The sequence below is a fragment of the Phoenix dactylifera genome, chromosome 4 (assembly GCF_051530095.1).
Source record: "Phoenix dactylifera cultivar Ajwa chromosome 4, Ajwa_hap1_PhDact_Kaust_v1.1, whole genome shotgun sequence".
NCBI lineage: Eukaryota > Viridiplantae > Streptophyta > Magnoliopsida > Arecales > Arecaceae > Phoenix > Phoenix dactylifera.
The window spans coordinates 21,272,932-21,284,831 of record NC_143193.1 but is presented as its reverse complement, the minus strand read 5'-3'; the positions used below and the strand labels follow the sequence as shown (position 1 = coordinate 21,284,831).

Sequence of the window (11,900 nt, the reverse complement as noted above, 5' to 3'; positions counted from 1 at the left end):
TATAGTGAATTCCCAAGGGGACGCTTGGGGAGTGGACGTAGGTGCTAAGGAGAGCACCGAACCACTATATATTGTTGTGTTTGTGTTGTGCTTGTGCTTACGTTTATTCTTGCATCATCTTCTATCTTTGCACTAGTTTAAATCATTCAAATAGTTTAAGGAAGCATCCACCGCACTTAATTAAGAAAACGTTTAAAGCACCAAAATTTTAGAAGAAACCAATTCACCCCCCCCCCCCCCCCTCTTGGCTTGTCACCTTGGGCAACAAGTGGTATCAGAGCAAGGTGCTCTAATAGTACTCATTGATCTCACAATCAAGAGTTAAAGATCATGACAACCCAAGTGGGATGTTCTATGAGTGAGGGACAATTAATTGATAGACCTCCACTATTTGATGGTATAAACTACACATATTGGAAAGCACGCATGCGCATTTTCATTCAAGCACATGACTACGATTTATGGAGTATCATAGTCAATGGGCTACACACAAACACTAATCATGATAAAGAAAGGGCTCAGCAAAATGCAAAAGCCATGAATATTCTATATTGTGCATTGATTGATAGTGAACTTAATAGCATATCTTTTTGCATAACTGCTAAGGAAATATGGAATATGCTTGAAGTTAAATATGAATGCACTAACGTTTCTAGTGAATTTGAAACTAGTTCCGAAGAAGAAGAGCATCAAACTGAAACTGAAAATCTATGCTTTGGAGCACATGAAGATGAGGTATATACTCGAACACAAAGTGATTTCTCATTCAAAAATCAAGTACATACTGAAGCTCAATTTGATTTTACATTCGATGAACTTCATGATGCTTTTTCTGATTTGTATTTAGAACATAAGAAACTTATTTGTAGGAACAAGAACTTGAAGAATGAAAATCAAATTCTAATAGATGAAAAACTAAAACTAAATAATAAAATTGAAATCTTAATTAAAGAAAATAAAGAACTAAATCAGAGAAATCAACTTCTCACTGAAAGCCATGATAAACTTAAGAAAAACAATGAATTGCTTTCAGAAGATAATGAAAAATTAACTAAAGAAGTTGATAATTTGAAACCTACTGTTGAAAGATTCACTCCCAGCTCTGAAAAACTGAATTTAATGATAGAAAACTCAAGAGCTGTATATGACAAAGCTGGATTGGGATATCAACCTTGGTACACTCAAAAATCTTTCGAGAATATATTTCTTAAATCCTCCACTATTCATCCTAAAACGATTTTTCACAAATCTGGTGAAACTAATAAACAAAAACAGAAAACTGAAAATTCATTATCTATTTTTACTAAATCTATGTTGTTTAAATTTAGCAAGAGTATGCAGAAGTATATTACTTGTACTCCTAAAACCTGCAAACTAATAGACAAAATGGTAATTAAGAGAATATGGGTTCCAAAAGGAACAATTATAGCTAACCTGCAAGGACCCAAAAGAGCTTGGGTTTCTAAGTTGAAAACATGATCATTGTTAGCAAATGTGTCTAGCTACCCAAGATTCCAATGAAAGATGTTATCTGGACAATGGGTTCTCTAGACACGTGTTAAAGAATAGAACTTAAAATATAATTAAGAAGAGTGATCAAAATGGAAGAAATAATGAAATTAGGAATCCTTGCATCCTCTCATATTGAAATTGTAGCTAGTATTAATCATTTCTGTGATATAGGTGATACTTTTGGTATGAAATGAAAATATATCCAAATCACTCCATCTTCCTATATTATGCTTCAGTTATTGATGGATAATTTGCTTAATCAATACTCTTAGAATAACTCTTTGAATTATCTATATGCTTGATTGAGAGTTCTTATCCATGGCATTATCCTTTATTGATCATAAACATAAGAATGTCTACTTGGTATATTTTTTTTTAAATATATGTATTAAGAATACCAAGATTAAAGAGTCTAGTTTTGGCATATAAAATCAACTCATACTAGTATGGACTTAATCTCAAAAGACCTTGTCATTGGTTCACTTAGATTAATTTTTGCAAGGTCAAAGTTTGCTATGTATGTCATCTAGAAAAATAAACTAGAATCATTTCTAAATTTGAAAACATTGTTTCCACCTTTTAGCCGTTGGAAATTCTCCATAAGAACTTATTTGGATCTCTAGAATTGTGAACCTAGGAGATAAGCTCTTTAATTTTGTAATTATGGATGATTTCTCAAAGCTAATGTTGGTTTTATTCTTGGCACTTAAATTGAAATATTTTCTGCTTTGGCACAAACTTACAAAAGGTTTCAAATGAAAAAGGTTTGCAAACTGTGAAAATTCATGGCACAGCTTTGAAAACCAATTTGTTGATAAGTTTTGTACAGAAAATGGTATTGAATACAATTGTGCTTGCACCAAGAACACTATTGCATATAGGGGTTATAAAAATATAAAAATAGAACCTTTGTTGTGTAAGGACAATGCTTTGTGATTGCAGTTGATTAATACTATCATCACAGCTTGTCATATTATAAGGTTTCTATTAAATCTATTTTTAAAGAAAACCCCATGTGAACTCATGAAAAATAGAAAATCAAATGTTGCATACCTTCATGTTTTTCAGTTATACATATTATGTTCTCAAGAATGAAATATATGCCAAATCTGATAAAACAAGTATTTCTTTGGATATTACTCTTTAAGCAATGCATATAGAATATTCAATGAAAAGATACTAGTTGTAGAAAGATCAATTTATATTATTCTTATTAAAACTAGATCTTTTATTGAGAATATAGTTTATCACTTTGATTCTATGTAAAAATCTGAATTTTGATAGAAACAATTGTTTAAGATAATTTGATTAAAACTCAACTTGTATATCTTATTGATAATTATCTTAAGCAAATAGAATCTAAGCTAAATTAATTCTGAAAATAAAAAAAAATTTGATTTGACCTTGATGAATCCTTCTATTGCCTCACATGCTTGTCCTTGAACCATTTTACTTAATGAAGTTATCTCTTTAGTTCAAGTGACTTGTGCTTGCTTATATTTAGACAATCTCTTGAGTAAAGTGACTTAATATTCAATTATTATCATATCTTATGTTGAGTCATCTAGCTAAGAAATATATTGTATGAATGTTTTGTATCTTGAAGAAACTAATGACTTTCCTTCAAGAAAGAAAAAGATTTTATTAATGATACAGGATTTATGAGCAAGAAATTTCAACTTGAAGGACACCTCGATGAAAGATACAATAAACATTCCCTTGCAAACAAAAAAAAAGAGAGATTTTCTTCAGCCAAGGGTATAAAGAATCTAAAAGGTATTTGGCTTGAAAAATGCTAAATGCACTGGTAATCTAAACTCTTCTCTTGTAAGTTAGTTGAGCAAAATCAATAGTTTGAAATTATATGGTAGCATGATTAAACCTTTAATTGCTGATCATCTTGATATCATGCTTCATTCTCATGCTAGTGATGATTGTTTCATGGTGTGATTAAATTGAAGTTTATTTTTTTTATATAATGCATAACCATGAAATACACAAGTTTATGCCTCAAATCTCTAATTCAAAATAACTTGTGATAAGCTATGAATCATTGGGCATAATGAAAATGATGTTTGCATGATATTCATTTATATGCAGCATATAAGATTATTTCTTTATTCTGCTCTTTCATGTAAATTACTTGAGAATAACAAAAAGAGAGAGAGAGATAAAAAAAAAAAAAATTGGATATTATTCAAGAGAAGTAAAATCTAAGTAAAGGCAAATACTTCAATCTTAAGAAAAAGCAAAACAAGCATAATACATTCGGCACATTTGTGAGACTAGTGAAAGGGATAAAATCAGTAATAAATTACACTTAAACAGGGAGAGTTTGAAGTGAACATTTTAACATTTCTATATTGCTCATCATAGGGATGGTGCCAATGGGGAGGCTAGTGGTAGTACCCGGCACTATTTGACCCAACTATTCGGTGTAGGGTATATTAGGGACGGCACAAGAGGGAGGCTAGTGGTAGTACCTCGTGCCCCTTCCAACTCCACCGGATAGGGAGCAAATAGAGTATAGAGCATAAGAAGGTAAAAATGAAAGTATATAAGAAGAATCAAGTCAAATTTTTAATCACTTGAAAACACACTTTAAGAATGAAATCAGTGCAAGATTATATTTAAATAGGAGGAGTTTATTTGAAAAGAATTGATTTTGATCATTGACATGCTTGCTCTTAATATTTTAATGCATAACTTAACACATAATATATTTTGCATATGGCATGATGTCTTGAATTATGGGTTCTCAATATTTTGTAATGCTCCAATCATCTTTAAAATCTGAAAGTTGAATAAATTTGTAAAAAGGAGAAGAGAAGGATATCTCTATTTAGGCAAAATGAATTGATTTTGTTTTATCCTTCAACTTGCCTAACTTTGGTATATAATTCATACCAAAACTCAACATAAATACAAATATTCTGAATATGCCCTTATATGCTTGAAATATGTGTTTTCAATCGTAATGATTTAAGATGAGCTACAATGTGAAGATACATATCTCAAATTACAACTTTGAAAGCCTCCTTGAGAATCTTTATGAAATTCAGAATCTGATTTTGTATAAAAACTTAAACTCAATATGAATTTCTCGATAAAACTACAGCTTAAGAAAAATAGAATAATTCTGATGCCTTGATTGCTTGCACCGATACGCATCTGAAACATATCATTTCTTATCTTCAAAGTGTACTAATATTGGTCTGAATGATGTGTCTTTCGATGATCTTAATTGCAAACAAATATTTTTTTTTAATATATGATTTTATTTTGATATTGAAAAGATTTATTGTGCTTCATATATACATTGCTGAAAAACCTTGATTAAGAAATTGAGTCCTATAAATATATATACTTCAATGATCATCTATATGTTTTTCCTCTCCTACATTATTAAAGACTTCCATCAAAAAATATATGTATATATATATTATTAAAAGAGTGAATGATCTTAAGTCTAGAAATATTTCAGCTCACTCAAATAATTCTTAAAAGAAAGAAAATGTAAATGCTTTTGAAAGAATTTGAGCTTCAAATGAATCATTTTTTAATTAATATTTCAGTACATTTTCTCAAAGATTAAGAGGAAGCATAACTTGTTCTTAAAAGATTAAAAAGAGTGGTTGTTATAAATTTTGAATAATTCTAGATCACTCTACATTCTTGATATCATAAAGTTTCAGTTTTATTCACGTTTATCATTAAAATCTGAAATTCAACTAAAGATAAGAGAAAGAATACTAAATGTAAAGTGGTATTAAACTTTGTGCTTCATTGAATATCTTTTGAAAGTTGGATTTTTATCTGTACTTAATTGGTAAATCACTTGTTTTGAAAACTAAGTGAAAAGGATTTCATTTGTCTTAGTATTGGAAATTTACTTTGGAATCTACTAATGAGCTCTTATTGGCTTGCACTTTAGCGTTTCAATCATGAGCCAATTCATTTTAATTGATTTTGATGCTATGATCTTTAAAGGAGTAAAAGAAAGTCTTTAAGAGAGCTTTAAAAGAACTTTCAAAGCCCTGAATTTTATGTATCCTACATTGCATAAATTCACATTTTGGTATCTATGCTCCAACACTTTTATATCATGAAAGAACTTTGAAGTCATTAAGAACTAAGGATTCAACATGATCTTATGTTTTTCGAGTAAATAAGTTTTGATCTTTATCTGCTCTTATACTATACTCTAAAAATTAATTAGATTGCTCTAATGTGGCTATATACTTAATATATTAAAAAAAAGGGGTATTGGATTTTCATTCGTGCTTTCTTTGAATATTATTCTTGATACTCCTTGAAATAACTTGAAAAGGATTCCATCTACACTTGATTTCAAAACTATCTTTGGAATCTACATTTAGAGATCACTTCTGGCTTACATCCTAAATATCTCATTCCTAAAGCCAAACACATAGAAATAAGATATCATTTTATTAGGGATCATGTGCAAAATAGAAACATATGTATTAAGCATATATGCACTGAAAAACAATTAGACGACATATTCACAAAACCCTTGAGTGAAGATAGATTCTGCACGCTAAGGAGGAAATTAGGCATATGTGATCCTTTTTATTGAAGAAATATAAAAGGGAGCAAGTAGTCTCATGATACATTCCTCCAATTTCTAAAAACCCATGAAACATGAGTCAAACGTGTTATCTATAGATTTCTTACTCATGTATCATTGTCCCAGAAAGAATTTATAAGGATTGGAAGCAAGGAAAATTTTTAGAAGCAAAAAGGAAGAGAAAAGGAAAATTCTGCACTTGGGTCGACCCAACCCAGAACAGGGTCGACCCAACGTTGAGTCGACCCAAGAAAAATCTTGAGTCGACCCAACGTCGGGACCCCACTGTTAAAAGGGGACCTGAGAGCATATCTAGGGCACTGTTTACCCTTTGTCCTCTTCCGAAAACCCTATTCCCCACTCTCAAATCTTCTCCAATCATCTCCAAATAGTAGAATACTTCAAGATCTTGGAGAAATGGGACCCAAGAGAGCCGTAGTCAAGCTATCCGGAAGAGTCTCACGATCTTTCTTTAAAGCCTAGGATATGTATCTAGTTCTCATATTTATTTTGTGTTTATCATGTATCTTAAACTTTGATTAAGGAACATTGTGCTTTTGTTTTTGGCATGAATGTACTAAAATGTTCCTATTTTGATCAATGAAGTTTGAAGTTTGTTATTTTTTTGCATCTTTTCCCATGTATCTTTTTGATGATAACAAAAAGGGGGAGAAGTAAGGAAAGAGTATTAGGGGAGAAGTAAAGATATCTTTAGGGGAGAAGTAAAGATATCTTTAGAGTAAATAAATTAGAGTAAATAAAGTAACAAAAAGGGAAGAAGTAAAGAAAGGAGAAGTAAAGAAAGAGAAATAAGGGGAGAAGTAAAGAAAGAGTAATAGGGGGAGAAGTAAAGGGAGAAGTAAAGATATCTTTAGAGTAAATAGAATAACAAAAAGGGGGAGAAGTAAAGAAAGAGTAATAAGAGGAGAAGTAAAGAAAGAAAGAGAAATAATTTGTAAAACAAATTGAAAATCATATAGGAAAGCATATACATCCAAGGGAGAGCAATTTGCAACAATGAAAATGATCAACTCAAAAATTTATATCAAATTTCAGAATTTGGCACACATAATTTCAGAATTTGGCACGCACCTTTCACACCTCGATACATAATCTGAAACTCATGTTTTATCTCAAATTTTTGGAGTTTCATCTTTAATGAATTATAAATGAAAGGGGGAGTAACTCAAAAAGTCAAATTGGCAACATTTAAATGATATAGGGGGAGACTTCACTCTTATATATGAAAAGCTGAAATTCAGCAAGTTAAGCCCTTTTCAAAAATTGATTTTAAGATAAGTATCAATAAGCTCATACTCTTTATTTTGTAATCATCAAAAAGGGGGAGATTGAGAATGATAGTATTATTTTGATGATTAACAAGCATTTAACAAGAGTATGTTATAAGTTAAATCGATACTTCATTTATAAGTTCATTACTCTCAGTATATTTGTATAAATTGATATAGATACATTTCATTGTTTATATGAATGAATCTAACCTTGAGATGCAGCAAAGTGTGGATTGAGTCGACCCAAAGGATGATTAGGTCGACCCCGGCACATCAAGAAATCATTTGGCACACTTCTGCAAAAATGGCACAGATGAACAGTGAGTTGGGTCGACCCAAGGAAAGCATGAGTCGACCCAAACAACAAGATCCTCAAACAACTCAGAAAATGGTTCTCTGGATTTACTGAGAGGGTCGACCCAAGAAGAAGTTGAGTCGACCCAAGTAAACCTTGAGTCGACCCAAAGAAAGGTTGAGTCGACCCAAGTGAAGAAAGGCTGAAATTCAAGATTCTGAATTTTCTGAAAGTTGGGTCGACCCAAGAAAAGTTTGAGCCGACCCATGGGAAGGAAGGCTGAAATTGAAGTTTCTGTGGTTTCTGAGAGGGTCGACCCAAGGAATGTTTGAGTCGACCCAAGGCAAAGTTGGGTCGACCCAAGGACAGGTTGAGCCGACCCAAACACGGGCTGAACATAACGGCTAGTTGTGCAGAAATGCTTTTTGGACTCCCAACGGCTATAAACGGCTAGTTTCTTCAATCCAACGGTCAGAAAGGACTATTTGGAGGTTGGAGAAGTATTTAAAAGGGAGTATTCATCAGAGGAAGCAAGCTTTTAGGAAAATACATCTAGTGCATTCAAGAGAGAACCCTAGCAAGGCAAGCTTCATCCAAGTGCTTCATTCAAGAGTCCAAAGAAAGGGATTGAGCAGATTCAAAGAGTCATCAAGAGCTCCATCCTCCCTTGAAGAGTGAAGCATCCTTGACAAAGAAGAGCAAAGCGACTTCAAAGCGATAAATACTTTCCAACTCTTCTTTGTAGTTCATATTGTTTTATATGCTCATTTAGGAGTTTGAATCTTTTCTTTTTATTTATTAAACACTTTGTAAAGGTTCGTTGGTGAGCCCGCAAAACCAACAAAGGTTTTTGGTGAACCCGGAAAACCAAAGTGTATAGGTTCGTTGGTGAGCCCGTAAAACCAACAAAGGTTTTTGGTGAACCCGGAAAACCAAAGTGTATAGGTTCGTTGGTGAGCCCGTAAAACCAACAAAGGTTTTTGGATTGTGAGCCCGGAAAACAATCCAACTGTAATCCGCGGGATTATAGTGAATTCCCAAGGGGACGCTTGGGGAGTGGACGTAGGTGCTAAGGAGAGCACCGAACCACTATATATTGTTGTGTTTGTGTTGTGCTTGTGCTTACGTTTATTCTTGCATCATCTTCTATCTTTGCACTAGTTTAAATCATTCAAATAGTTTAATGAAGCATCCACCGCACTTAATTAAGAAAACGTTTAAAGCACCAAAATTTTAGAAGAAACCAATTCACCCCCCCTCTTGGCTTGTCACCTTGGGCAACAGCTTGGAAGCTTTCCTTCCTCTCGCTTGTTCAGTGCATTAGCTAGTTGCCCCATCTGGGATTCTAGCTTGGCGATTGATTGCGTGTGAGAGTGCACCAATTGTGTAATGGTTTCCAAACCTTGAAGGGCGTTCAACACTTTCTCCTCAAAGGCTGTGTTTCTTTGGGGTGGAGGAGGAGTGTGTTGAAATTGAGTCGAGGGATGGTAGGGATGAATATTTTGTGGGGTTTGAAAATTCTGAGGGTTTGGAAAGTTTTGGGAATAAGGTTGGGCAGTATTCGAAGCTTGCTGCTTCCAAGAAAAGTTTGGATGATTTCGCCATCCCGGGTTATATGTATTGGAAAATGGGTCATTACCCGGTCTAGGCAGTGTTTGTGCAGCATTGATGTGTTCTTGCACGAGTTCGGAGAATTGGGGCGCTGAAGGGCACTCATGAATAGGGTGGGATGGGCTAGAACAAATAGTACACACTTGTGCTTGGGAAGAGTTCATGTAATGCCCTCCTATCATTAGTTGGTCAATCTTATGGGACAATGCATCTACCTTGCTAGACAGGTCCATAGAATGACTTATTTCACAAATGGTCCCTTTTCTTTGAGAACTCGGGGGTGCTTGACGAGAACATGAAGCATGGTGGAGGGAGTTTTCATTTAGATTTTCAAATAATTTCCATGCTTCATGCTCATTTTGAAGCATGAATGTCCCCCCACATGCGGCATCAATCATCTGACGGTTTCGTTCTGTCAATCCGTCATAAAAACATTGCACTAGTTGCCACTTAGGTATTTGATGATGAGGGCATTTACGGATTAGGTCCCTAAATCTCTCCCAAGTTTCATGAAATTCTTCTCCCTCAGTTTGGGAGAAGCTTGTAATGGCACGTCTAAACTGGTTCGTTCTTCCTATGGGAAAGTATTTTTTAAGGAATTCTTGTTGCATTTGATCCCAAGAACGAATTGAGTTAGCTTCTAAAGAATTCAGCCATTGTTTTGCTCTATCTTTAAGGGAGAAGGGGAATAATCTAAGTTTCAGAGCATCATCAGTGAAATTCTGAATCTTGACAGTGGTGCAAATTTCAAGGAATTCATCTAGGTGTTTATATGGATCTTCATTGGTGAGCCCATAAAAAGATGGAAGCATTTGGATCACACTAGACTTTATTTCATATTGTACAGCTGCTACTTCAGGTAATCGAATGCAAGATGGGGAAGTGTAAATAGTGGGAGTAAAGTACTCCCTCAGGAGTTTGGGTTGTTCTTCAGCCATCTTAAGAGGTGGCGATGATTCTAATGTTTTGATCTTAGCTCGAATGTTCCTAAGGGTTCGTTCTATTTCAGGGTCGAAAGGTAATAGATTTTGTACTCTAGAACGACTACCGTGCATACACTAGTACTCGATCAATCAAGCATGCAATAAAAGAGAAAAGCATATCAATCCTAGTCTTTGACCTAAAATCACTAGACAGCTCCTAACTGGTTTGAAGAGGGCACCTAAGCCTCCAATCCGGTCTAATGAACCGAGTTGACCAGGTAAGCTCCCAGGTAAGTGGAGGGGTCACGATGCGTTCGCAAAGGTCCCACTTAAAACCCACTTGCCTCGAACAGATGAACTGTCTCCTTTATAGGGACAAAGCTTGCCTAGACATCAACTAAGCCATAGAGCGAAATTGGTGCAACTTTCGGTGATCTTCGTCTTATTGAGCTCGAATGTCCCTAGGGGCCAACGTCTAATTGATTTTAATTAAAGATGACACTATGTGAGATTGAGTTCACCTAAGTTGGGCAAGAGTCCGGTGATGAAATCCGGCTCTTATCTTGTTGGGGTGATTGCCCTTACTATGTGCAAATTGATTTGTGTATGTGTATCAAGCATGCATTCACACTCTTGCTGAAATTGAAATCAAACAATCACCACAAAATTTCAAGCTAATAATTAATTTAAATAAGAAAGGTTTAGAGGTTACCAAAGGAAATTTCTCCAGCAATTTTAAATTTTTTTTTTAGCAAACCTCCAAAGCATTCCTTTCTGATAGCCCAGATCTCCTCTTCGATTCCTGATCAAATAAGACCAAAAGAAAAATTAAAAAAAAAAATTAGTAGAAGAGAAAAGGAGATAAGAAAAGTAACAATAATAGAGAATAATTTTTTTTTTTATATATATATTTTTTGAAAGTTTTTTTAATTAATTAATTTTTTTTATGATAGGAAAAATAACTATGCAAGCAATCCCCGGCAACGGCGCCAAAAATTGCTCGGTTCTTTCAATTTTAAAATTAAACCACGCAATAGCACGTATCCTGTAGGATAGTGATTACGGGTGTCGGTCCACAGGGATTGGAGACAAGTTATTTTTCCTAATTAAATAATTACTTCAAAGGGGATAAGCTAGAGTAAATGATAAAAACTAAGAATTAATATGGGTGTAGTAGTATGAATTGTCTATGGAGAGGTGTGTTTAGGGCTAGATTCCACCGATAGATTTATATCCGTGACGCTTTCAATGATTGAGTTGTATGTAAGACTTGATTGCTTCCGACTACAAGCCGAAGCAATCACAAAAGAAAATCATAACTAATTCCCAGCATGAATCATCTAAGTCTAGCACAAACCATCTACTCTAACGATAAGCATGACCTGTCTAACCTAGCATGATGCATCTGATCATTAAGTCATTAAACATGAAATCGATGTCACATGAATATCTCCTCCAAACCACAGGTGTTGGATTCGATGAAATAGATCAATCTATGTAAAATATTTTATGCAAGATAGATGATTCACATAAATTGGATAAATCGTAAGATCAATTGATAAATTCTTCATTATGCAACCATCTTACAATACAAACTCAAATCAATAAAAATGAAACGAATACTCCTCTATAGCTTCATCAAACCCCTAAACCGAGGCTCAGCTGCTCATGGTGCTTGT

At 34.0% G+C, this 11,900-nt stretch overlaps 1 non-coding gene across 1 annotated transcript; it reads left to right on the top strand.

The window, feature by feature from the left end:
- Positions 1–9,754: 9,754 nt before the first annotated feature.
- LOC149753723 (small nucleolar RNA R71) lies at positions 9,755–9,860 on the top strand. The gene has a single exon (XR_016409270.1). It is a non-coding gene; the product is annotated as a small nucleolar RNA R71 (small nucleolar RNA).
- The last annotated feature ends 2,040 nt before the right edge of the window (positions 9,861–11,900 follow it).